The 25250-nt window shown below is 49.5% G+C and overlaps 1 long non-coding RNA gene across 12 annotated transcripts in view; it reads left to right on the top strand.

Annotated features, from left to right (window-relative positions):
* The window catches only part of LOC118883392, a 378475-nt gene that overhangs the window by 185426 nt on the left and 167799 nt on the right, over positions 1-25250 (top strand). For all 12 annotated transcript variants that reach the window (XR_005017002.1, XR_005017010.1, XR_005017009.1 and 9 more), the window contains one exon: positions 20051-20197. This is a non-coding gene — a long non-coding RNA (uncharacterized LOC118883392). The remainder of the gene's footprint in view (positions 1-20050; positions 20198-25250) is intronic.

Genomic DNA, 25250 nt, shown 5'->3' with positions numbered 1-25250 from the left:
TAAGGATGGAGCCCTCATGATGTGATTAGTGCCCTTATAAAAAGAGAAAGAGAGATTGATCTCTCTCTCTCCTTGAGGGCACAGGGGAAAGGCTATGTGAGGATGCAGGGAGAGGGTGGCTGACTGCAACCCAGGAAGTGGGTTTCATCAGGAATTGAATTGGCTGGCGCCTTGATCTTGGACTTCCCAACCTCTACAGCTGTGAGGAATCAATTCTGTTATTTAGAATTGATTACCAAGCCACCCAGTCTGTGGCATCTTGTTATAAAGCATTTGAAGCAGGCTAAGACACATATATACCGGAATAGCCAGTTTTATAAGATACATGTAATAGTTCACAGACACACATATATTCTTGCATATACATATATTTGGAAAAGTAAAGTACTTGTCACCAGCTTTTGCCATTTAACATATGGTGAACACTTTTCCTGTTATGAAATGTTTCTACAGGACTATATTTGAAGGCCACGTGGCCTGTCATAATACAAACGTGCCATACCCATTTCACAGATGAGCAAGTTGACCCACTGAGAAGCAACAAAAGTCCCTCAAGATTACCCAGCTGCTTGGGGCACAGCTGACACCCAGACACTTGGGCAGGTCTTTGTGGTACCCCAGGACAGAGTTAACAAGCTCCATAAGTACAGGGACTGTGTCTGTCTCATTCACCAGTGTCTCCCCAGCACTTAACATGTGGTGGGCCTCAGTGGTTATTGACTGAATGAATAAAGTCCACTTCCTTTATTTATTTATTTATTTATTTATTTATTTATTTATTTATTTATTTGGCTGCTTTGGGTCTTTGTTGCTGTGTGCGGGCTTTCTCTAGTTGTGGCGAGCCGGGGCTACTCTTCGTTGCAGTGCACGCACTTCTCATTGCGGTGGCTTCTCTTGTTGTGGAGCACGGGCTCTAGGCGCACGGGCTTCAGTAGTTGTGGCACATGGGCTTTCTCTAGTTGTAGCTCGTGGGCTCTAGAGCGCAGCCTCAGTAGTTGTGGCGCACCGGCTTAGTTGCTCCACAGCATGTGGGATCTTCCTGGAGCAGGGCTCGAACCCGTGTCCCCTGCATTGGCAGGCGGATTCTTAACCACTGCGCCACCAGGGAAGTCCTCCATTTCCTTTTTGATGCCATTTCTTGCATTCAACCTGTCTTTCCACGTGGGCCCCTCACTGGCTTGTGTGCTCCTTAGGCCAGACCCATGTCCAAGGCCAGGCCTGGAGCAGGTGCTCAGTAATGAATATTGGATTGTGGAAGCAGGGATCTCTCCACTCTGGATTCGAGGCCGCGCCCTCACCACGAAGCTATTCTGACCTCTTTCATCACATGCAGAGGTCAAGTTCCCTGGACCTATCGAGGTGCCCGTGATCTTCCTACCATCATTGGTCCAGAGGCAACTTGGACCTCAGCCCCTGCCTGCACCACCTGGCGTTGGCACACCGGGGCTGTTCTGGAACAGACCTCAAGGCTGAGGGTTAAGTCACACCTGGAGCGGTTGTGAGAGCAGACACCTCCTTTTCGTGAATCTCCCAGGCTGTGTGGCGGGTGGCTGGTAGCTGGCAGGGGAGGGCCCCTTGGCACCGCCGTGCTCTTGTATCTGCTGCTGGCAGGGCCTTTGATGCCCTCAGGGGCTGCCTGACCAGCTGAGTGCATTGTAGAAGACAAAAGCTGCAAAAAACAGTGCAAATACCATGAAAACACCCAGGAACTGCCAGGGAGCTTATCACCCTGTTTCCTGGTTTTTGTTATGGGGGTGGGAAGGCGTGGGGGAGTGTTTTCTGGGCCTCTTCATGGCCTGCACCTTGCACAGGCATGATACAGCATTAACCTCAAAGCTAGCAACCCCTCCCCTGCTCTGTGCTACAGCTTTCTCATATGTAAAATGGGTTTAATAAGACCAAACTCAGCATTCTTGTGGGGATTAGGGGCTGGGAGGAAAGAAGCTGCAGGACAGAAAAGCAGTGACCTCTTCTTCCAAGGGGTGTGGCAAGACACTGGTTTCCCACAAAGTTCCCCCTGCCCCTGCCCCCTCTCCCCGCCCCAGAGGCTAGAACATAGCAGAGGGTTCCTCTTGTAACCCTGGGAGCCTTCAGAAGAGGAGCTCCTGAAATGTCAGTGTCATGGGGAAATGAGGCCCTTCGGCCATTGACTAGCTGCAGCACGCTGGCTAGGGCCTCACCAGTTACATTTCCAGCCTCAAGGATGGAAACTGAGTCGGGGCTCTGGCTTTGAAAATAGCCTCTAAGTAATCAGTTCCTCATGGTAGGGTTGGAGCTTTTTCCTCCTCCTCCTCTGCCCTGCTTCACCCATGGCAGAGCCCCAAGGAGTAAAAAATGCCAAATTCAGTCTTTGACCTCAATCCTGGAGGCTGTTGCCTAGGATCACTCTTCCCCACTCGCTGACCTTGGGCGCCTCTCCACACTTGTGCCTGGCATCCCCGGCCAAGGAGACTGGCTGAGGGCGATGGCGGGGTGGTCGGATTTGGAAGGCTGGGCAGCCATCTGCTTTGCAGGCCCACCTCCCCGCCTCTGCTGAGCTACGAGCTTGACGTTGGTATCGTCTACAGCGCTTTTGCCCTGACTTAGGCCTGATAAAAGCAAAGTGCAGAGCCTTGAACAGGGGCGATAAAAACAAGAGACACTGCTCCCTCTCTCCCCTGCCCCCTCCCCTCTGTACCTACTCTGTGCCAAACATCAACCCAGGTATTTATTTACTTTTCCCAGTGAACTAAAGGCTTATAAAGAGGATGCCCTTTCCTCTGCCAGAATGAGCATTCTCTTCCTCCTGGAAAACTCCTATGCATCCTTCTACACCTGGTTGCAGAGCCCCCTCCTCCATGAGGCTTTCCTGTCCCCTAGCTGGAGTTGCTGCCTCTCCACTTAGGACCACCAGGCCTCTAGGGCTTTGTTCTAACCCAGGTGGCACTTCCAGCACTGTTCTGGTTTATCACTGTGTGTGTCGACCCAGCCCTTTGAAGGGAGCAACGGTGACTCTTTTATTTATCTCAGCGTCCCCAGTGCCACAGCGCCGAGCACGCGAGGAGTAGACTTGTGTGTGCACAGTGGGACTGTGTGAGCGGGGACACCCTCACCCAGTTCAGCAAGGGCTTGGGCTTCAGGTCGCTCGGCTCTGGCTTGGCGGCTGGGTCGCCTGACTGTCACACCCAGCGCCGTCTGCAGACAAAGCCTGTGGCTCCGTGCATGCAATCCAACCCTCATTCTTGGCAAATTTGTGTCCGAGTGGAAAGAGCCCAGCCTTAGCATTTGATCGACTTCTTCCTCTGCCTTTTCTCAGCCGGTGATTTCGAGTAAGTTACTTCTGCCCTGTACCTCTGTTTCTCCACCTGTAAAATGAACGTAGAAAGGTTTATTTTGCCCGATGTGTTGACTAGAATAGAGATGATGTCTGTGCAGCCCTGGTGTGAGTAGTAACTATTATTGTGATCATCTGGTCTCTGAAAAGGAACCGTTCTTAGTATCTCTTGGGGGCGGGGGGACAACAAAAGCATCTGTGGCAAGGATACAGTATGTACGGCTTCTCTGGTTTTGTTACCTCTCTTGCGGGCAAAGTGCCCTCATCAGGACACAGCAGGAAGCCCCCTGGCCACTCCAGCCCTGCCTAGATTCCCAGGAAGTCGGCAGGAAAAGAGCCACCTACTGCTTCCCCGCCTGCTGCTTCTCGGCAGGCAGCCGTAGCTGTGGGAACACACAGGGGCTGGGGAACAAACACACTACGCACTGGGGATTTCCATCCTCTAGCCAGCAAGGTGCCGACGCCTTGCACTTTGTAAGTGTTCCCAGTAGATGCGTTTCTGCTAGTTGAACCTTCTCCCACTTGCACTTGCGGGGACTCAGGCATGATGTGGGATCTTTAGGATTGTGTTCCTTCCCTGGGCCCTCCTCTTCTTCTTCCCTGCCTTCCGTCCTTCTGTGTTTACCGGGCACTTACTATACGGCAGGCACCGTGCTATATGCTAGGAACATGATGATGAGTGATACATAGTGCAGGAGAAAGACAAGTCAACACACGTGGTTGGCTCAGTAACAGCACCCCAAAGATATCCACATCCTAGCTCCCCCCCACCCCCCCCGCCAGGTGACTGTCACCTTCCATGGCAAAAGGGACTTTGCCATGTGGTTAAGGATCTTGAGATGGGAAGACTATCCTGGATGATCCAGGTGGACCCAGTGTCATCACAAGCAACTTTATAAGAGGGGGATTTGACCACACAAGAGGAGAAGGCGTTGTGACCACGGAAGCAGGTATTGGAGTGATGCTGCCAGGAGCCAAGGAATGCTCGCAGCCTCTAGAAGTGGAAGAGGGACCATAGTTTCCTTTGGAGGCTCCAGGAAGAACCAGGCCTGCTGACACCTTGATTTTAGCACTTGAAGACTTATTTTGGACTTCTGACCTTCAGAACTGTACGAGGATAAACTTGTGCTGATTTCAGCCATGACGTATGTGGTAATTTGTTATGGCAGCAAAAGGGAAGTAATACGTGCTGCTACCATACTATGGGACGAGCTGATGACTGCTAACACTGTTGTTCTCTGGTGACAAAGGAGCCTGCGTGGCTCGGTGATTCATCAGGAGCAAGAGCCCTGTGGTCCCAAAGCCTTGGTTCAAGTTCATTTCCACCTTTTATTGATTGAGGGGCTTTGGGGCATGTTACTTCTCAAAGCTTCTCATCTGTAAAATGAGGACAATAATTCCTACCTATGTGAAGGTTGAAGAGCACAATGCACACGCAGCTCCAGGCCTGGAAGGCAGTAGGTGCTCTCAGCACTTGGGCCCCTGCCCCTCGCCTCCCTCTTCATTAGCAGGAGGGGGCTGGAGAGGCACTCAGCAAGGTGCCTAGGTGTAGGGCAACGGCTGGACAGGTTTCCTGGGCGGAGCCTTTTTCTTTCTAATATTGAATTACAGCGGGCTTACAGTATTATATTAGTTTCAGGTGTACAGCAAGATAATTCAATATGTTTATAGAATATTCTCCATTCAAAGTTATTATAAAATATTGACTATATTCCCTGTGCTGTGCGTTACATCCTTGTAACTTATTTATTTTATACCTAGTCGTTTGTACCTCTTCATCCCCTTGACCTATTTCGCCCCTCCTTCCACCCCTCTCCCCACTGGTAACCTTTTGATGGAGGATCATCGGTATTCAGAAGTTGTTGATTTCTTCGGAGCAGTCACTTGCTCCCGACCTTCCCGGAGTACTGCAATTCACAGGAATCCATGCTTTTCCCCTTAAGCGACTCTTGAAGAGACCTAAGTTCTTTTATTGAGTAAACATGTGTCTCGTCCCTGCCACATGCCAGTCATTGTAGGGCCTCCAGGGCTCCTTCTCGGAGACGTTTGGCCTTTGCTGCTGCTCTGGTTGGTTTGTCGGTTGCAGACCCACTGCTGGGATTCTCACTTGATGCTAGGCGGCCTGGGCCCCTTTCTTCCTGGCCAGTCAGCTGCTGCCATCACCAGTGGTGCAGAGGCCGGGGAGACCCCAGATAGTGGGAGGAGCTAAGGCTGCTTAGCACCAGGCACTTCTGGGGCCTAACACTATGCTGGGCACCTTGTGCCCCTGCGGTGGCCACATCCCTGGGAGGGCGGGGCCATCATGCCCATTTTACACATTGTTCTCCCATCTGTCTGTTGGTCTCTTACTGGGTCATGCCATTCTCTCCTTTAATCTTGCACATGTATTTGGAGATGAGGAATCATTCTCACTGCTTTGCACTTGGGGAAACAGAGGAACAGAGAGACTGACTTGCTCATGGTGACAGAGCAAGTAAGAGGTGATCCCAGATGTGATTCTGGAGTCCATGCTCTTTTGTTTCATAATAGATTTGGGGGGGAGGGTTGCTTTGGTTTGCTGCCGGGTATTTTTCCCTCCACCTGGAAGCACACTTGCCTTTGGTGTTGCGTTGTTGTCACAGTCTGTTGGCACTCCTGAGGCCACATGAGCAGAAGGGTTGGAGAGTGAAGGGCCAGCCTAGAAGCATCCGGGCTGTAAGATGACTCTGTCCAGAGGGTAGACTTTGATGCATTTTTAGCGTAAATACCAACTGGGCCAGTCGCGCCCTCGGACAGAGGGAGCCCCTGCCATCCCCGGTTCTCTGCCCCATCCCAGCAGCCCGGCTGTGCACCAGGATACTGTGCTTCACAGGATACTGCCTGCGAGGTGACGAAAAGCAGCGCCCCTCTTCACACTGGGAAGGGAGGTCAGGGTTGCAGTGAGGTTCTGTTGGCTGGTGGAAGAGGGATGCCGTTGGCTCAAGAATGAGAAGGCGCCGCGCTTTTCGCTGAACGTCCACTCTCTCCGAGGCTGTTCCAGGAGCTTCCTGGCAGATGATCCCATGAAGCCCCACCTCTTCTTCACCCCTATTTCTCAGACGAGGCAACCCTGAGTCTGGAACGTAAAGTATGTGCCTAAGCATTTACCCAACTAAAGGGCAGGGGAGCAGGATTCAAGCCTGTCCTCCTCACTGCACTCTGCCACCTCCCGTGAGCAGCTTGCTGAGGTTACGAGAAGCCGTTCAGATGCTTACAGGAAAATGGAAGAAATGCGAGGTACAGCAGTGGACCTTGCCTATTTACACTAATTAAATGAGGAAACAATTTAAACATCGCCATCCACGGCTGTAATGAGGCCGGAGGACAGCAGGTGCACATACGTGCTGCCCTGGAAATTGGTAGAATGCCGGGAGTGGGTTTTTTGTTAGCAGAGTATGCAGAAATGGGCTTGATAGTGTCTGTGTATTTTCAGTCCATTACCTCATTTCTCAGTTTTATCCTAAGGGGATAATCCAGAGGAAGAAGAAAGAAAATAAACTATTTTGTGAAAATGTCTATTAAATCATGATTTTTTTTTTTTTTTACTTTGGATTATAGAAAATTTCAACCATCCAGGAAAGTAGAGAGAATAGTATAATGAGCACCCATTTACCCATTGACTAGTTTTAACAATTTTAAACATTTGCTTTATTTACTTCTTTTTTCTCTAACATATTTTCACGTAAATTATAGACATCATGACATTTCACTTCCAGATATTTCCAGGTAACTTCAGTTAGGATAATAAAAAGTTGAAACCAATCTTGATTAAATGGAAAATGGTTAAATAAACTATGATTACCCACCTAGTATAATATTATGAGATCTTTAAAATGATCATTTTTGAAGTTCTCATTACCAGCTGTCTTAGGACTCTATACTTTCCCTTTATTTCACTTACCATAATTCCTAATAATTGAATTGCCTGATTATTGAATTAATGTCTGTTTCCCCTGCTCATTTGATGGGGACAGTGCCCATTTTTGCTCACCATTTTGTCTTGACTGCCCAGCATGGTGCCTGGCTTATAGCAGGTGCAAAATAAAATTGGTTGAATAAATGCCAAATGAGCATTTTTAGATCCTGGAAATCACAGGCTGGGTGACGCAAGCAAAGCACATCATCTCATATGAACACGATGTGAAAATGAAAATGCATGTGCATACAGATGACTACCAGAAGGCCGCTACGGGAATTTCACGTGTTTATGCTAGCATGATGGGGTGTGTGGGTGAGGTTTGTGCCTCCTGCTTTATTTCCTCTGTGTTGTGGTCCTGCGGTCATAACAGCGCAGGAGTCCATCCCCGCCATCACGGAGGCAGCCGCTGTCATGCGTCCCGCTTGCTTAGCGAAGTCCAAGAGAAAAGGAACACCCGCATGAAGTGGGAAGACTTGGTTTTGAAGCTGTCACTCTCTTTTACCCCCTGCGGAACACTGAGTAATCTCTGAACCTCTCAGAGCTTAGTTCCTCCACATTGAAAATGTGATCATGGTACCTGCCCCTCTGCATTTCTATAATTAAGTGAAATAAGAAATGGCTCATGGAGGGGAAAACACACTGTAATGTGTTCCTGGGCTAGCTGCTCCCCATCCTTCTCCACCGTGACATCTCGGCCCCGGTCCTCAGAGAAGCCCTGCAACTGTCCTGACGCCGCCTGGATGGAGAATGAATGAGAGGCTCCACGGAGATGCACGTGCATCTTAGGTACTTAGGTGTCCATCTGAAAATCCCCGCTGATGGTAAACGGGGAGGTGATGGCTAATTAACTCGGAGTGCTGTCACTGTGCTCAGCCACCTTGCTAATTGATTGGCCCATCAGTCATCCGAACGTATTTACTGAGTGCTTACTGCATATGGATTGCATATTCATTAGCCCTCAGTGGCTGCAGACCCCACCCAGCCTCTGGATTTTCAGGTGGCACTAGAGTCTCTGGCGCGTCTTGTGCTTAGGCTGGTGAGGGAGAGTCAGGGCGGTTCACCCAGGGAATGAGGGGCAGCCTCATGACTTTTTTTTTTTTAAATAAATTTATTTATTTATTTATTTATTTTTGGCTGTGTTGGGTCTTCGTTGCTGTGCATGGGCTTTCTCTAGTTGTGGCTCGCGGGCTCTAGAGCGCAGGCTCAGTAGTTGTGGCGCACGGGCTTAGTTGCTCCGCGGCATGTGGGATCTTCCCGGACCAGGGATCAAACCTGTGTCCCCTGTGTTGGCAGGCAGATTCTTTACCACTGCGCCACCAGGGAAGTCCCCGGATGACTTATTTTTCACACGGGACTGGACAGGGCCCTTCCCATTCACTATCCCTTTTTTTTTTTTTTTTTTAATTTATTTATGGCTGTGTTGGGTCTTCGTTTCTGTTCGTGGGCTTTCTCTAGTTGTGGCAAGCGGGGGCCACTCTTCATCGCGGTGCGCGGGCCTCTCACTATCGCGGCCTCTCTTGTTGCGGAGCACAGGCTCCAGACGCGCAGGCTCAGTAATTGTGGCTCACGGGCCTAGTCGCTCCGCGGCATGTGGGATCTTCCCAGACCAGGGCTCGAACCCGTGTCCCCTGCATTGGCAGGCAGATTCTCAACCACTGCGCCACCAGGGAAGCCCCACTATCCCTTTTGATTCCGCAACAGTCCCATCGTGCATTCATTCAGACGTGCAGAAAATACTCCTTGGGTGCCTGCGGTGCCCAGCCCTGGAATATAAGGGTGTGAAAGACCGCTGTAACCCTTGCCCTCAGGGATCTTAAAGTCTTTAATGCAGTGAAGAGATGGGAACATGGGAATAAACAGTTCAAATACTTGCAACTTCTGATGAGAAAGTAGAGTGCTGGGGAAGAGAACCCTGGGCTCAGCGGCTCGGCAGAGATGGGCACGTGAGTGGACCTCCTGAACGCCTGGGGACAAGGAGGCAAGGCTTCTCCCCTGAGCAGGAAGGCATCTGCAGAGACCTTGCAGGGGAGAGGAGCAGCAAGAGGGCCAGGGCGGGAGGAGTGCAGGGAGAAGCGGGAGGGGCTGCATTAGTTCGTGGAGGAGGGCAGGGCCAGATCACCTGCAATGAGAGGAGTTCACCTTTTATTGCAGTGACTGCTGGGTGTTCATGAGAGACTTTACAGCTAAATCTGGAATTAAGTGCACTCATCCCCGACTGCCTTTAGAGTCCGCTGTTTCCCAGCCTCAGCACTGTTCTGGCATTGGCGCTGGATGGTTCTCAGGTGTTTGGCGGGGGGGTCCTCCCCACCGTAGGGTGTTTAGCAACATCCCTGGCCTCCACTCACTGGAGGCAAGTAGCCTCCCCTCCCCAGTCATAACCATCAAAAATGCCTCCAGACATTGGCAAGTGTTCCCTGGGGGCCGGCGGGGTGGGGAGCAAAATCACCCTCCTTTAAAAACCACTTCTATGAGTAAGTCAGAAAGAGAAAATCAAATCCCGTATGCTAACACATATATATAGAATCTAAAAATTAAAAAAAAAAATGGTTCTGATGACCTAGGGGCAGGACAGGAATAAAGACGCAGATGTAGAGAATGGACCTGAGGACACCAGGAGGGGGAAGGGTAAGCTGGGACGAAGTGAGAGAGTGGCATGGACATATATACACTACCAAATGTAAAACAGATAGCTAGTGGGAAGCAGCCGCATGGCACAGGGAGATCAGCTCGGTGCTTTGTGACCACCTAGAGGGGTGGGATAGGGAGGGTGGGAGGGAGACGCAAGAAGGAGGGGATATGAGGATATATGTATATGTATAGCTGATTCACTTTGTTATACAGCAGAAACTAACACAACAGTGTAAAGCAATTATACTCCAATAAAGATGTTAAAAAAAAAAAAAAAGAAAAGAACCACTTGTTTGGACTGGTGAGTCCCAATGTTTACAACTCCAGACATCCCTTGTTATTGGTTCTGCCTCCCTGCGAGGGAGTTTTTCAACTAAACACATTTTGTTAAGTGTTCATTTCTCCACTGTCTTACGTAAGAATATCGGCCAGTTGGCGTTTCTGATCTGTGTCACCAGGCTGAGTTGATCTCATTCTGCCCAGTATCCAGCAAGGAAGCTTGGTATTTGAGGGCCCTAGTGTGTAGTCTCTGGTAGACATTTTAACCAGTTGAGAAATAGCTTGACCCCGGCTCCCCACCCTTCCCAGCCAGGGAGGAATCCCGAGACCCAGCTGTAGTCACTGGTCTAAACTTCCATTTCGCTGTTTGAAATCAAGGCTTTGGATCCATGTCCATGGAAGAAGTTTCCTCTGAGCTCCAGGTTTCTCCAGGAGTCTCCTTCCTGACTTCTCCCCATGCAGCCTAGAGCAGCGTTATCGTTCAGCACTTACTTATTCAGCGCTTTCCACGCACCCTGCCTTTCCCTGGGCGCAAGGGTGCTGCCGGGAAGGCCTGTGGTCATGTGGAGTGTGCAGATGACAAACAGGAGGCTGAGAAAGAAATCAGAGAATTACCGGTGGCGGCACGTGCTTTAATGGGCTCAAGGGTGGTGGCCTCTAGAATTACAGGACCCTGTTAGTAATCAAGACACCCTCTCACCAGCCCTGAGCCCCTGCTTAGTCCTGGCTCAGTCCCTTTCAGGAACATTCCATGTATTCATGAACAGTTCCCATTAGTTGACCGTCGGGGGCAAACTCCTTTATTGCTTAGAGGAACAAGCTCTGGAGCAGCTCTGTGTCCTGCTCATTGAGAGCCATCTCTGTGAAGTGGTGAGAGCTGGTCTCCCTCGGCCGCAGTGGGAGGAGACCCCACAGGGACCTTGAACCTGCCCTGGGTGACAAAACGCCCCGCTGAGTAGCTGGGCAGGTCCTGGGAGGTCGTCTTAATGTTCTGCAGGATGCAAGATGGCAGTTGCTCTCTCCCTCCCCCAGAGTCTTCAGACAAGGGCTCAGAACACAGAAGGGACCTTGTAGCATGCGAGCCTTTGTGCTCAGGTCCTGTCGAAGGGAGAGGGACTTAGGAGGGTGGGGAGGGAGAATGAGTCCCCTCTCCCTGCCGTCCACTTGGCACCATGCTTTTCCCCTCCTCTGGTACATCGGGAGGCTTTCTTCCTCCTGGCCACAGTCAAATACAGCATCTTCTTTCTATCTTTGTTCTCTGGATTCCTCTGGCTGCGGGTGTGTGAATCGGGAGTAGCCGCTTGGCAGGGTGCTGTTAGAATATGCTGCGCACCTGCACGAGTTCTCACCTCTCCTCCCTCCCCCCGCCCCCTCCTCCTCCCACTGCTTACCTGGCCACCACCTAATTCTTCTTTTACAACACAGTTCAGAGAAAAATCCACACCAACTGCCTTAGGGAGTCTTTCAAAGATGCACAACCCGGCCTGTACCCTCCTCTATTTTAGTTAATACCCTTCAGCTCCCCCTGCCCCCCAGCATTGTCCTCAGGTTAATGCTCTAATGTCTTCATGGTCATTACTCGGCTTATAAGGCTCCGGTGGGTGCTGGCTGGGCTTCAGGAAGTGCCCCATCTGGGCACTGAGAGGTGGGCATTTCACCCCCGGGGGGAAATGTGGTCCAGCCACGAAGAGCAGGAAAGACTCAGAGATGGAATAATTCAGAGAGGGTCGTGGCAGGGATGTTGGCTGTTTCTCTGCTGAAATGGGGCCATTGGAGGCTTCAAAGCAGATCTGACTTGTGTTTTAACTGGATCATTCTAGCTGCTGTGCTGGAAATGGTCTGAAAGTGGCAAAGGTGGAAGCAGATGGACCAGTTAAGAGGCTACTGCAGAAATCCAGGGAAGGGATGATGGTGGCCTGGCCACGTGGTTGCAGAGGAGACTGTGAGAAGTGATCAGATATAAATATATCACAAAGGTAGAATTTGCTGGTGGATTGGATTACAGGGTATCAGAAAAAGGGTGATCCCAAGATTTCACCTTGAGCAAGTAGAGACTGAAGTTTCCATTTATTCTTATGGGAGATCAGTGGAGAAGTGTGGTGGGTAGGGGTAGAATCATGATGTTTGAGGTGTTAGTCAGGCATTGTTAGACATACAAGTGGAGATATTCAGGAAGCAGCTGGCTATATGAATCTGCAGTGTGGAGGTTAATTTCGTATGTCAGCTGGGCTAGGTATCCAGACATTTGGTCAAACACCAGTTTAGCTATGACTGTGAAGGTATTTTTGGATGGGATTAACATTTACATCAGTAGACTCTGAGGGAAGCAGATTATCTTCCATGATGTGGGTGGGCCTCGTCCAATCAGTTGATGGCCTCAAGGGAAAAAGACTGAAGGCCCCCAAGGAAGTGGGAATTCTGCCTCCAGACAGCCTTCAGACTTGGGCTGCAGCATCACTTCTTCCCTGGGTCTCCATCCTGCTGGCCCACCCTGCAGATTTTGGATTTGCCAGCCTCTACAACAAATGTGTGAGCCAATTCCTTAAAATTCTCTCTCTCTCTCTCTCCTATTATTTCTTTGTCTGTTTCTTTGGAAAGCCCTAACTAGGACATGGAGTAAAGGGGTAAGTATTTAGGTACCTATTTGGGAGTCATGTTATTTAAGCCTTGAGACTGGGCGTGAACACCTAGAGGGCACATGTGGACAGAGAGGGTTGGTCCACTGGGCTATCCATCCCAAGTGGCGAGATTCAGAAACCATATGTGTATGTAATATTTACTGAGCACTTACTATGTGCCGGCCATCCTCCATCATTGGATGCTGCCTCTTCTTAAAACCAGACCCATCTATCTCCTTATTTGTTCTGGAAGGTTGGGAAATGGTCCCAGTGGAGCCACTTATTTATTTGACTGATGTTTCGCAATTCCTGTGTCTCAGCTCCTCCACGGTTCTGGACAGCAGAATGGAATCAGCTGTTCCTTCTCCTGTGTCAGAAACAGATTATTCCAGCATCTTCCACCCAACCCATCTTCAGTTCCCCTAACCTCCAGCCTCTTGAAGCCATTTAGTGTCTCTTGATACCCAGTGATCCCATTTATTAAAACCCGTGGAGCCTCCTCTCTGGCAAGTGTTGGTAAAAATAGCTCTGCAGCCCCAAGGAACAGGGTTATTTGAACTTGGTGACTTAAAAAACCTTTGGGGTGAATAATGAAAAGTGCAGGACTATGGTGATGAATTTCCCTTGCCCTCTTTGTTCCTTGTTTTTTTGTGCGTGAGGCAGAATGTTTAACCTATATTTTCCAAGAACTGTGTAGGTGGGTTGCTGGGGACAATTGATTTTTAGGGAAGTATTGTTCCTCTGGATGTGGAAACCATGAAGCAGAGAGTAACATTGAGCAAGAGGCGTCCCGATGACCAGGTCTGGGCTAATTATGGTGCCGTGTGCTTGGGCCCCTGTGTCGTCTGAGGCGTCACTTCTGCCTGAGTTGGATTTTGCTCTGGACTCAAGGTGACACCCAGGATCCTTGTTCTAGCCAGATGTCAAATGGATTGTCTACTTTCTAAGGCTGTGACTGGTTCTAAATGAGAAGAGGTGCAGCCTGGCAGGTAGAAGGGACACAGGCCTTTGTGTAAGGAATACTGAGTTCTAGTTCCCATCCTACCCCTGGCTTGCTGTGTGACCTTGGGCAAGTTTTCTCACCTCTGAGCAGCGGCATCTTCATCTGGGTTGAGTTTGGGCTTGGTCATCTCTGAGGGATGGGGCTCCAGCCAATGGGAGCATACATACCTTGAATAAAGGACCACCCTGCCCTCAGCATCCAACCAGCTGTTGTCTTGTGTGGGACCAGGGCTGCCAAGTACATTTTTGGACTGTGTAATGAAATTTCCTGAATTTTTAGATGTAGGCAGTTAGTTGAGAAATATTTTAAACATCCTGTGGGTGGAACCTGTAGCCAGAAAGAGCCCGTAGGTTTTCAGTTTGCAGCTCCATGCAAACGCGCTGTTCTTCGTGGGTTATCACGGGCTGGGGCCCAGGAGCGGAAGGTTGCTCATTTGATTCGTTTTGCCTTCAAGGTACCGGGGGACCAAAGCCAGACTAGAAACGGGGTCATAAGATCACTGTTGCCTAGAGGCCTAGAGGGAAGGTGTGGCCTTCCTTTCCTCGTGGGTGTAAATGTCCGCTGAGGCAGTGGACTCGGTCAGCTGATCTCCTTGGGATTTAACCCCAGATCTAGCCACCAGCCTTGTCTCTGGTTCCATGGACTCTATGGTATTCAGATCTAGAGGGAATCAGATATTTCAGTGTATTTGTTTTTCACTCAGCAATATATCTTGTAGCTTTTCTCTGTGTGTCTACATACCTCACTCTTTTTAACTGCTGCATAGTATTCCATGGTTTTTTTCAACTATTCCATATTAATGGACATTTTGCATTTATCTGTTTCCCCTTTTATTTCTACCTCCCCTGATGTCGTGCTGTAGAATTTTTTTTACTCACCCTCTACTGCACACCTCCTTCCTTCCTCCCCTCCCTCCCTTTCCCTTTTCTCCTTCCCTTGCATCCATCCATCTCTGGATCCACTCACGAAACATACTCTCCCTACAGATGCGAGGTATCCGGGGCAAAATCCTGGGACCTTGCCTCTGGGAGCTCCAGCCCACTGGGAAACCAGAGGAAAAGCACATTATGGAGACTCCCTGGAAGCAGGTTCTTCAACAGTCTTTACAGAGGAGCCCTTTCTGGCCTTTTGGAGGATGAGAATCTCCGAGGCAGGTGCCAGTCTTTCAAAGGAGGAGTCCGCCTTCGGGATGTTACCATGTCTGCTTCCTGCGACCTTGCAGAACCATCATCGGCTGTCCATCCTCTCCTTTTCCCCATTGCTGGAGGCTGTGGCTTGAGCAGAAAAACCCCAAGGTTGGCTCTGGAATGATGACCCTGAGAAGGGAGAGGTGCTGTCGTGAGTTGGATGGGTGGCTTTGCCTTGGTGTGGAAGCCAGCAGGACCTTGAACAAAGCTGCAAATCGTAAGTCAGCCTAAAATGGATGCCGAACCTCAGGTCTTCTTCTTTCGAGGAAATTAAGTAAAGATGAATAAAAAAGGGAGTGAAGGTGTTGTGTCTCTCAGAGACAGACAGAGAGGACGAAGCGTCTACAGTCACCGCTCCTCTATTTTCCAAATGGGTTTCAGATGTGTATTTTGTGCCAGGAGCTGTGCCGTGCTTCCCTCTCCTTTCGTCTTCTGCTTCTTTCCTCGTAGGCGTCTTGACGGTGATCACAGTGACGATCCACAGAGCATCACTTGCTGGCAAACGGGGGTCTAGGAATGGAAGAATTAGTGTGTGCAGTTCAGAGGCCCGCAACCTACTCTGCTCTTAATCACCTGGGTCACCTGAACAAGTCATTTAAATAACGTTTCTCACTTTTGTCCTCTGTAAAGTGGGGAAAGTATCGCCGTCTTCCTTCTAGGGATGTTGGAAAGGGTACAATGAGTTAATCCATGTGAAACACCTAACCTAACCCTGGAATGGCTACCTGGGATATAGTAAGTGCTCAATAAATATCACACACGTGCATGCACACACACATGTATCTCAAATGTCTCCTTACCTGAGAGGCCGTCCTGGCCACTCTGTGTAAACAGTACCCACCTCACCCCCCATCTCCCTCTCCCGTTCTTCCTCTATTGGTCTCTGTAACACGTATCATATCACCATCTGACCCCCTATGTAGTTACTTGTTTATTTGTCTGTTTGTTGACTATCTTCCACCCCCGCCCCCTCTCGAACCCTGCAAATGCCGAGATCTCTGTTACTTGTATTTAATGCTTTAGTCCCTGGAACGTGGGTAGGTTCCTACTACATATGGGTGGAACAGGTGAGTCTCTATTTTAGAGTTGACCTCCAGGCCCAGACTCAGGCACAGGGAGGTAAAGTGACTTACTCAAGATCACCCAGCTACCAGCAGTTGAAGAGTCTGGAATCATTTAAATCTAAAGGTTTAAATTCTAATTTAAACCATGAATGCCTCCCTGCCGGTAAAACAAAAAACAGAAAAACTAAGTGTAGTGCCTGCAAGACAGTCAGGATTTAGTAAATGTCAACTAAAAGTAGTAGGGGTCATCATTCCTGCAGCAGCTGTCCCCTGCCCCAGGACACCCCCGTTTGGCTGTACCCCAGCTTTCTGAGCAGTAATCAGGCATCAGTGGGTGTAGTCCTGAGAGGATTAGGTGGCACCCAGGCCGGTGGGCAGGTGTGGCGCCGGAATTAAAGTGAGTTCGTGCCCTTTCCTGGAGGGCTGCCCAGTCCAAGGGAGGGAACCGGCTCTCTGTGGAAGACATGAGTTCCCGGTGTGGTGCCTATTTCCAGAGTTGGTGGCAGCTTCCAAAACATGCCAGCGTCTCTGCTGGTTGTGCTTTCATTTGCTGTTTTCTTTCACCCGAGGCCGAGGCGGGGCTTGCAGGGATCTTAAAGGGCAGGAAGTTGTCTCAATTTTCTGGGACCTCGTCCCAGTTGTCCTGTGGTAGGTTTTATTGCTCCCATCTTTAAGATAAGTAAACTGAGTTTCAGGGAGGTGTAAATACTGAAGCCGGGATTCAAACCCAGGCCTGCTGGATCCCAAATACCTCACACCCATGCCCCACTGCTCAGATGCTCTTAGAGTTGGATTCTGATTTGTCAGCATGTATTTTTTTTTAAGCATCCTTCAACTATTGGACATGTTTATTTTTTTCTTAACTTTTCATTTTATATTGGAGTATAGTTGATTCACAATGTTGTGTTGGTTTCAGGTTTACAGCAAAGTGATTGTTATACATATACATGTATCTATTCTTTTTCAAATTCTTTTCCCACTTAGGCTGTTACATAATATTGAGCAGAGTTCCCAGTGCTATACAGTAGGTCCTTGTTGGCTATCTATTTTAAATATAATAGTGTGTACATGTCAATCCCAAACTCCCAATCTATCCCTCCGCCTCACCCTTCCCCTCTGGTAACCATAAGTTCGTTCTGTAAGTCTGTGAGTCTGTTTCTGTTTTGTAAATAAGTTCATTTGTGTCTTTTTTTTTTTTTTTTAGATTCTGCATTTAAACGATATCATATGATATTTGTCTTTCTCTGTCTGTCAGCATGTATTGAGCAATAAGTCCAGGCTGGGTGCCATGCCTCATTTTTTTTTCTTGTTTGCTTGTTATGGTTTTTAAACTGTTTTCTCCAAATGAGGGGACGGTGCGTGTAAGAGGTACACGAGGGAGGATACTTTGTCTTGTTATCTTGTGATTCTTTGGATTACAGCAGCTGTGGGGAAAGAGCCCAAGCGTTGAAGGAACACTGCCCTGAATTCAGATACGAGCCCAGCCTCTAAAGTTGCTGTGTGATCTGAGTCAAGTAATCAGCCTCTCTGAGCCTCAGTTTCCATATTTGTAAAATGGAACAAGAACTCTCGCTTGGAGAGGACACTGAGGATTTGAGATACTAAATATAAAATGCCAGGACGCTTGGCATCCTGGTGCTTGGTTGGCCATCAGTAAGTTGTGGCTATTATTATTATTGTTGTTGTTGTTGTGTTTTAGCACATGGTGTTATACTTAAATGTTACTTCTTTCTTTGCCCTATTTATCTTTGTCCCTCTTAAGGGTGCAGACCGAGCCTTACTCATCTCGGCATCCCCGCCTTCTAACACAATTCTTGGTACGTGGTTTATGTGCACTAGTGCGGGGCACATGAATGAGTGAATGAATGAACAAATAAAGGGGCCCATGGTTTGTCGGGACCACTCTGGCCAGCTGTTGGGGGACGTGTTTCCTGGAGTCTTATCCCCTCTTGTCAGATCCAGGCTGGGACAACGGTTCAGTAGTTCCATTGTTCCCAGATAGCACTTCCTATCTTAATGTCTCGGCCAGGGCAGCCCTCGGCCACACCCTGCCCTGCTGTCCTATCACCCACCCCTACTTGGACGCTGGTGGGCTCCCCCCCTAGCCTGCCCCGAAGAAAGCTTCCACGGCCCCTCGTCTCCCCCACTCCCTTCAGTCACAACAGTTGTCGAAGGGGGCATTTCCTCTCTCCAGAACTTTTCACATTCCAGTGAAGACCTAGAAAATGCTAAATCAAAATGCTTTGCATGAGCCTGACCCTTCAGAACTCAACCTACGTCTTCCTGCCTTGCACCCCACTCTCCCTTTGTCTGATTGGTAAGTCAGACTCATCCCTAGTCAAAACCGCCGAAGAAACTGAGGCTCAGAAAGGTGGGACTGCTAGTAACACAGCTGGTTAGTGAGAGGGCCTAGGGCCGCTACCAGCTCTCCACACCTAACCAGTGCTTTTGCCACTAGTTCCCTTCCTGGTTGCATTGTTGGTGTGCGGTGCCCTTCTCGGTTTCCAGAAGAGCTTTGAGGGGTGTGTCACAACGTTAGTGACGCGGGCGCTCTCAGTCTGTTAGCTCAGGGTGGCCTCCCCCTGCCCTGTGAGGTGTTCAGGGTCCAGGCGTCGTCACACCCACCCAGCCGGGGAGGAAACAGAAGCCTGGAGGGCCGAGTAGCTTCTGGAGGTGACACAGCTTGGGGTGGCGGCACTTTTCCTTCTGCCAGCGTTCCCTTTGCTGCTGAATTTGACTCATAGATCAGTTGTTCTCAAACGGGGTTTCACACTGGAATCATCTGAGGAATTTAAATATCTTGCTGCCAGGACCCAACCCCCAAAGATTCTGACTTAATTAGCCAGGAGTGGAGCCCAGGCATTGGGGTTATAACATCTCCCCCCGTGATTCTCTGGTGAAGCAGCATCAAGAACCACGATCTCAGATCATCCCTGTTACAGGGCTGTTGGGAAAGCTGACAATTCTAGCAGTTCCCAAACTCTATTTCAGACCGAGTTCCAGCCCTCCTAAATCAAACCTTGCTCGCCTTTGCTCGGATTGATGACCGCTCGCGTTTCAAAAGAACTGGCAGTGCTGAACGCTACGAGAATAGGGAGATGGAGCAGTCCCAAAGATGTCATGTCTTGTGCCCCTGTTGTGTACTGGACCCTGTGCTAAGCACCTTACGTATATTAACTCACCTATTTCACAATCCATGTACTAGCACAAAGAGACCTCTGCTGATGTTATCCCCATTTCACAGATGAGAAGACTTTCTCAAGCTGGTAGGGGCAGAGCTGGGATTTGAAGACAGAGAGCTGGCTCCAGAGGCCACTGTTTTAATCACTATGTCTGTTGCTCTGCTCTGTGATGAACTGGTTCGCACTCGGCTGAGAATTTGCTCTCACCAGCTGCTCCTTCACGGTGATGCTGAGGCCTCGATCTGATCTGTCACCCTGCTGCTCAAGAGCCTCTATGAGTCCCCATCGCATCTGTGGGGGAAGGGCAAACTCTTCGCACAGCCTGTGAGGGATTCCCCTTACAGTCTGACCGCTGGCAGACCGTTCTTTCACACTCCACGTCACACATGCTGTTAATACTGTTTGAAAAGTTCCCCACCTTTCTCTGCCTGGTGAACTTCTGCTCTTCAATACCTAGCTCAAATATCCTCTTCTCTCATCTACGAAGGAAGAGTCAGTGATGCCTTCCTCTGTTCCCAAAGCTCTTGGTCCCTCCATCCAGGACCACATGGCTCACAGCCTTTTTCTCAGTACCCTCCAGTGGATCATGAGTTCCTGGAAGAGTGGGGCTCTGTCTTACTCATGGTTGTTCTCCTCACTCGGCATCTACCAGTGGATGGCCAGCCTCCCACGTGTAGGATGACGTCCTTTACCTTAGTTCCACTTTATTTCAGCCACGAAGACATATTCTTTTCATCTTCTGAATATCAGAGGATTTTTCTTTTGGTAATGAATTCTTTTCTTCAGGGTGCCTCGGTCTCCACATTGCATAATTGACATTATTTACTGTGTTTTCCTAGGCCGGGCTGAGGTTTCAGAGGCGTTCCGAGCTCCTGTGGAGACTTGCTTCTCTCCAGCCTTGGGCTCTCTGCACTCTTGGACATCTCAGGGCCCAGAAGAAAAAGAAGAAAGCCAACCAGTTCTGGGAGCAGCCTGGGTGAAGAGAGGTAGGTGTCTTGTTTAATGTCCAGCTTGATTCCTGAACTCAACCACCACGCGCCAGACAAGGCAGAAGCAAGAGGAATGGTGTCTCAGTGACCCGAGTGACATTTGTTTGTTTGCTCACGTGCTGTTGTGGGAATGGCAGCAGATGCTCAGCAAGGAGGAGGAAGGTGCTTTTAGGACAGCCCTCCCAGGCTCTAAAGAGGGCGGCACACGGGGAGCCACTAGCTGTCAAGACCCAGTGTGAGACTTGGCCACAGCTACAGTGAAGGGGGCAGGAAAAGTCGAGCTTAAAGTTGCTGGGTGAACTCTTAGAATTTATTCTGCAGAAATACATGCATAGTTGCAGATGATGTGAATAAGATCTTCATCTCAACATTGTTTGAAATAGCAAACAGTGAGACCGTTTTTATTTACTTATTTCTCTATTTACTTATGGACCTACAATGCCTAGTTTTTATTTTATTTTTTTATTTAAATTGAGGTATATTTGATTTACAGTAGCAGTCCTCAGCCTTTTTGGCACCAGGGACTGGTTTCGTGGAAGACAATTTTTCCACGGAACGGGGTGGGGGACGGTTTCAGGATGATTCAAGCACATTACATTTATTGTGCGCTTTATTTCTATTATTATTACATTGTAACATATAATGAAATAATTATACAGCTCACCATAATGCAGAATCAGTGGGAGCCCTGAGCTTGTTTCCCTGCAGCTAGATGGTCCCATCTGGGGGTAATGAGAGACGGTGATAACTGATGTGTGTTGCTTATGTCCAGTCTACTCTGTAAGATACAGCTTAATTGTCACTTGCCACTCACTGATAGGGTTTTGATAGGAGTCTGCAAGCAATTGATTTATTATGGTCTCTGTGCAGTCACACCTCTCTGCTAATGATAATCTGTATTTGCAGCCGCTCCCCAGCGCTAGCGTCACCGCCTCAGCTCCACCTCAGATCATCAGGCATTAGATTCTCACAAGGAGCATGCAACCTAGATCCCTCACATGCGCAGTACACAGTAGAATCTAATGCCACCGCTGATCTGACAGGAAGCAGAGCTCAGGCAGTAATGTGAGCGATGGGGAGCGGCTGTAAATACAGATGAAGCTTTGCTCGCTCTCCCGCCGCTCACCTCCTGCTGTGTGGCCCAGTTCCTAACAGGCCATGGACCGGTAGTTGTCCGTGGCCCGGGGGTTGGGGACCCCTGATTTACAGTATTGTATTAGTTTTGGGACGACAACATAGCAATTCAAAATTTTTACAGATTAGACTCCATTCATAGTTGTTATAAAATATTGGCTATATTCCCTGTGCGGTACAATATAGGCTTGTAGATTATTTATTTTATATGTAGTAGTTTGTACCTCTTAATCCCCTACCCCTATCTTCAGTGCCTAGTTTTTAATCAGATTACTGGATATGTGAAGTAACAGAAGAATTTGACCCAAACTTAGGGAGAACAATAGTCAATAGAAAACAGAGGGCTTCCCTGGTGGCGCAGTGGTTAAGAATCTGCCTGCCAATGCAGGGGACATGGGTTTGTGCCCTGCTCCAGGAAGATCCCACATGCCGCGGAGCAACTAAGCCCGTGCGCCACAACTACTGAGCCTGCGTGCTGAAACTACTGAAGCCCACACGCCTAGAGCCCGTGCTCTGCAACAAGAGAAGCCACCACAATGAGAAGCCCATGCACTGCAACGAAGAGTAGCCCCCGCTCACCACAACTAGAGAAAGCCCGCACACAACAATGAAGACCCAAAAAGACCCACAGCCAAAAATAAAGAAAGAAAGAAAATAAAGAAAGAAATAGGAAAAAAAATTTAAAAAAAAGAAAACAGAATGGAATTGAGATTTTTGAGCTAACTCACACTTGCCTGATCAATTGATTTTATTATTATTATTATTATTATTCTTATTATTAGGTTCACAGAAAAAATTGTGTGGAAAGTATAGAGAGTTCCCATATATCTTCTGTCCCACATGCAGCCTCCCTCACTAGCAAGAATGGTATATTCTCCCTCCTGCGCCAGAATGGTATATTTGTTACAACTGACAATCTACATTCTCCAACACATTGTTATCACCCAAGCCCATAGTTTATATTAGGATTCCACTCTTGGTGTTGAACATTCTATGACAACTGTATAATGACATGCATCCACCATGGTAGTATCATACAGCACAGTTTCACTGCCCTAATAGCCCCTCTCTGCTTCCTCTGTTCATCTCCCCAATGAGACACAATTTACATGCTCCTCAGTTGGGGATCGGTTGATTAAATCACAATACCTCCATATAATGGAGTACTCTACAGCTGTTAAAAAGAGTGGGTGGCTTTATGAAGTGATACGGAACACTCTTGAAGTTCTATTAACCACTGTCGTCCTTAACAATGTTGATTTTAAAAAATGAAAAAAAGGAGGGCATATCACAGCGTGTAGAGTGTGTAACCTAATGGCTCCACTCATGCATGTCCACCACTCCCAAATCAGCTGCCTGTACCTCCTACATCCACACTTAACACAGTCTGTGGTTCTTGCCTCTGTTGATCTGTAAGTCCCAGAAGGCAGACCCCTCCAGGAGGGCGGGATCTGTCCATTTGCAAGGATATTATCGCCTGGGCCAAGCCCAGATCCAGGCACACCACAGCCTTTCCATTAGTATCTGTGAACGCATGAATGATGAACGGAGGGGGGAGTTTTCTTTCCACAGTGTCCTTCTGCCTCCTGCTCCTCAAACACATGGGCTGGAGTGGAAGCCCCGGATGTCCCTTCTCCTCTCCTGGGTACCGTCCCTGGCCTACCCACCCCCGCCCCTTGGGTTTCTATGCTCTGCCAGGCTTCATCATTCCCCGATTACAAGACTCAAGAGGATGGGGGAGAGGCTTGAAACGGACCTTCGAGATGACAACATGTAGCTGACGCTGTCAGTCAGGCCGATCTGACTTAATTGATTAATTTCGTTGTATGAGCCAAGCGACCCAGCAGCTGGGATCGGACTCCTGATCTGACAGCAGGCTGGTGAGTCAGACCCGATGGGTTTGATTCCACGCGCTGGCGTGGCTGCCCATGTGACCTTGGCCATGGTACTTAACCTTGCTGAATCTCAATTTCCTGATCTGTAAAAGGAGGCTAAAAGTGCTTCTCTTGAGGTTGTCGTGAGGATTAAATGCGATCACATAAGTGAAAGTGCCCTTTGAGGAAAGAGGAAGGCGAAAATGCTTATTGGGTGAGGAGAAAAGTGAGGCAGGCCCGCTATTGTCCTCAGGTGCTGCATCCTTCCCTGGGAAACAATCCTAACTCCAAGTCAGAGAGGTTATAATTTGGCTCTTACTCTTTTATTCAGTGCACTTCTCTCAGCCTCCCAGGGCTTTCAGCTTAAGCAAATAAATTATCCTGCACCGCCGGGCTCTGTGTTCTGTAGCCAGCCATATGTTTGAGCATGATAGAGATTCTTATCCGGCCAGGTAATATTACACAGCAAGGGATGACATTTCTTATCAGAGGCGCTGTGGAATCAGAGATAGGAGCCCTTTCTTTTTACCGGCAGCCAGGCCTTCATGTTCAGGGCTGGCAGGGAGGGTAAGAGGGGCAGGCCGGGGCCCAGAGTGGGCGGCTTGGGCTGCAGTGGCATCAGCTGGCCCTCTTCTCTCAAGACAGCCACTCCCGATGGCCTGCCTTGACGGATGTAGGCTATTTTGAGATTTTTGCATACGATAGAAACAGGGCAGGGCCCGGGAGTGTGAATGAGGAAGGAAGGAGAGAGCCTGATGCTGCTGGACCAGCTTGGGGTGGAGGCATGTGAGGCGTCTTGCCCTTGTACAGAGAGGCAGGCGGCCTCCTGCTGCAGGGTCCAGGCCGTTCGCCGGCCCCGTGGATTGCAGCGTGGAGGCAGCTGAGGCCAGGTACCTACCAGAGTCTTGGCTGTGGGGGTGACAAGGTGCTGCGTAACCTCCGTGTCCCCGTCAGGAGGCCAACCTGTGTGGATGCAACAGGATGGGTACCACACGGGGCTCTGGTGCCCTCGGGCTTCCGTTTGGGAGGCACTGGCAAGTGGGAAGGCAGGAAGGGAGTGAGGTCAGGGCGTTTACTCCTCTGCTTCCTCCCTGCTGGGTCCCTGAGTGGTACAGGCAAGGTCTACACAGAGGAGCGTGCGTTAGAATCCTGATTCTGGGATGCACTCGCTGTATATCAGGCAAGTTGTTTACCTCTCTGCACCTTGGTTTCTTCATCCAGTTTTCTTTCCATCTCTCACCATTTGCCTTTGGGTTCCATTGATCTCTGTGCCTGTCTTTGGCCCTGAGATGCCAGAGGAAGGGGCACTGCTGGGTCCCCCAGGGCCTGAGGCCAGAGCTCAGTGTGGACGAAGCTCCAGTGTAGACGGAGGTGGTCAGAGTGACCACATGATTTGGGTACCGCGACCTCTGTGGGGGATACGTGCTCAGGGCTCTTCTCGACCTGTGTTTTGGGAAGTCCTGCCCTGCTCTCAAGTAATAATCTTGCTCTCATCAGAAAGGAGAGGAGAAGTGGTTTCTCCCTCTCCCCGGACCCCTTCCAGCCGGCGGCCCTGCTCCTGCTTCCTTCCGGCTGGTCCCACTTCCTGTCTTCCTCCCTCTCTTCCCCTGCCTCTCCCGTGCCGGGCCTCGTGTCGGGCATGCCGAGTTTTCCTGTCCCTCACCTCTCCTCCTCCCCGTGGCCAAGTCCAAATTCTGCAAGCACAGCTCTGACCGTGTCCCTCTCCACTCGAAAATAGTCTAACCTCTTCGCGTGGCGTTTAAGGTCCACCTCACCATCACCCCGCCCTGTGATTTTATCCTGGTCACCTTTGGGTGGGACACTGGTCCTGGTAAGCAGGTCGCCTCCTTGTCTTTTGAACCTGCCACTGTCTCTCTTTGACTTTTATGTTTTGTTCTCGACGTTTCTTCCTCTTTGGATGCCTGAGGGGTCCACGGGCTCTGGCCACCGACAGGGCTGTGTTCAGCCGCAGCTCTACCGGCGGCTGGCTCTGTGACCGTGAGCAAGTCGCTTCACCACCCTGAGCCTCAGCGTCCTCAGCC

The sequence above is a fragment of the Balaenoptera musculus genome, chromosome 17 (assembly GCF_009873245.2).
Source record: "Balaenoptera musculus isolate JJ_BM4_2016_0621 chromosome 17, mBalMus1.pri.v3, whole genome shotgun sequence".
Classification (NCBI taxonomy): domain Eukaryota; kingdom Metazoa; phylum Chordata; class Mammalia; order Artiodactyla; family Balaenopteridae; genus Balaenoptera; species Balaenoptera musculus.
Note: the sequence above shows the minus strand (reverse complement) of the source record. Positions and strands in the feature narration are given on the sequence as shown.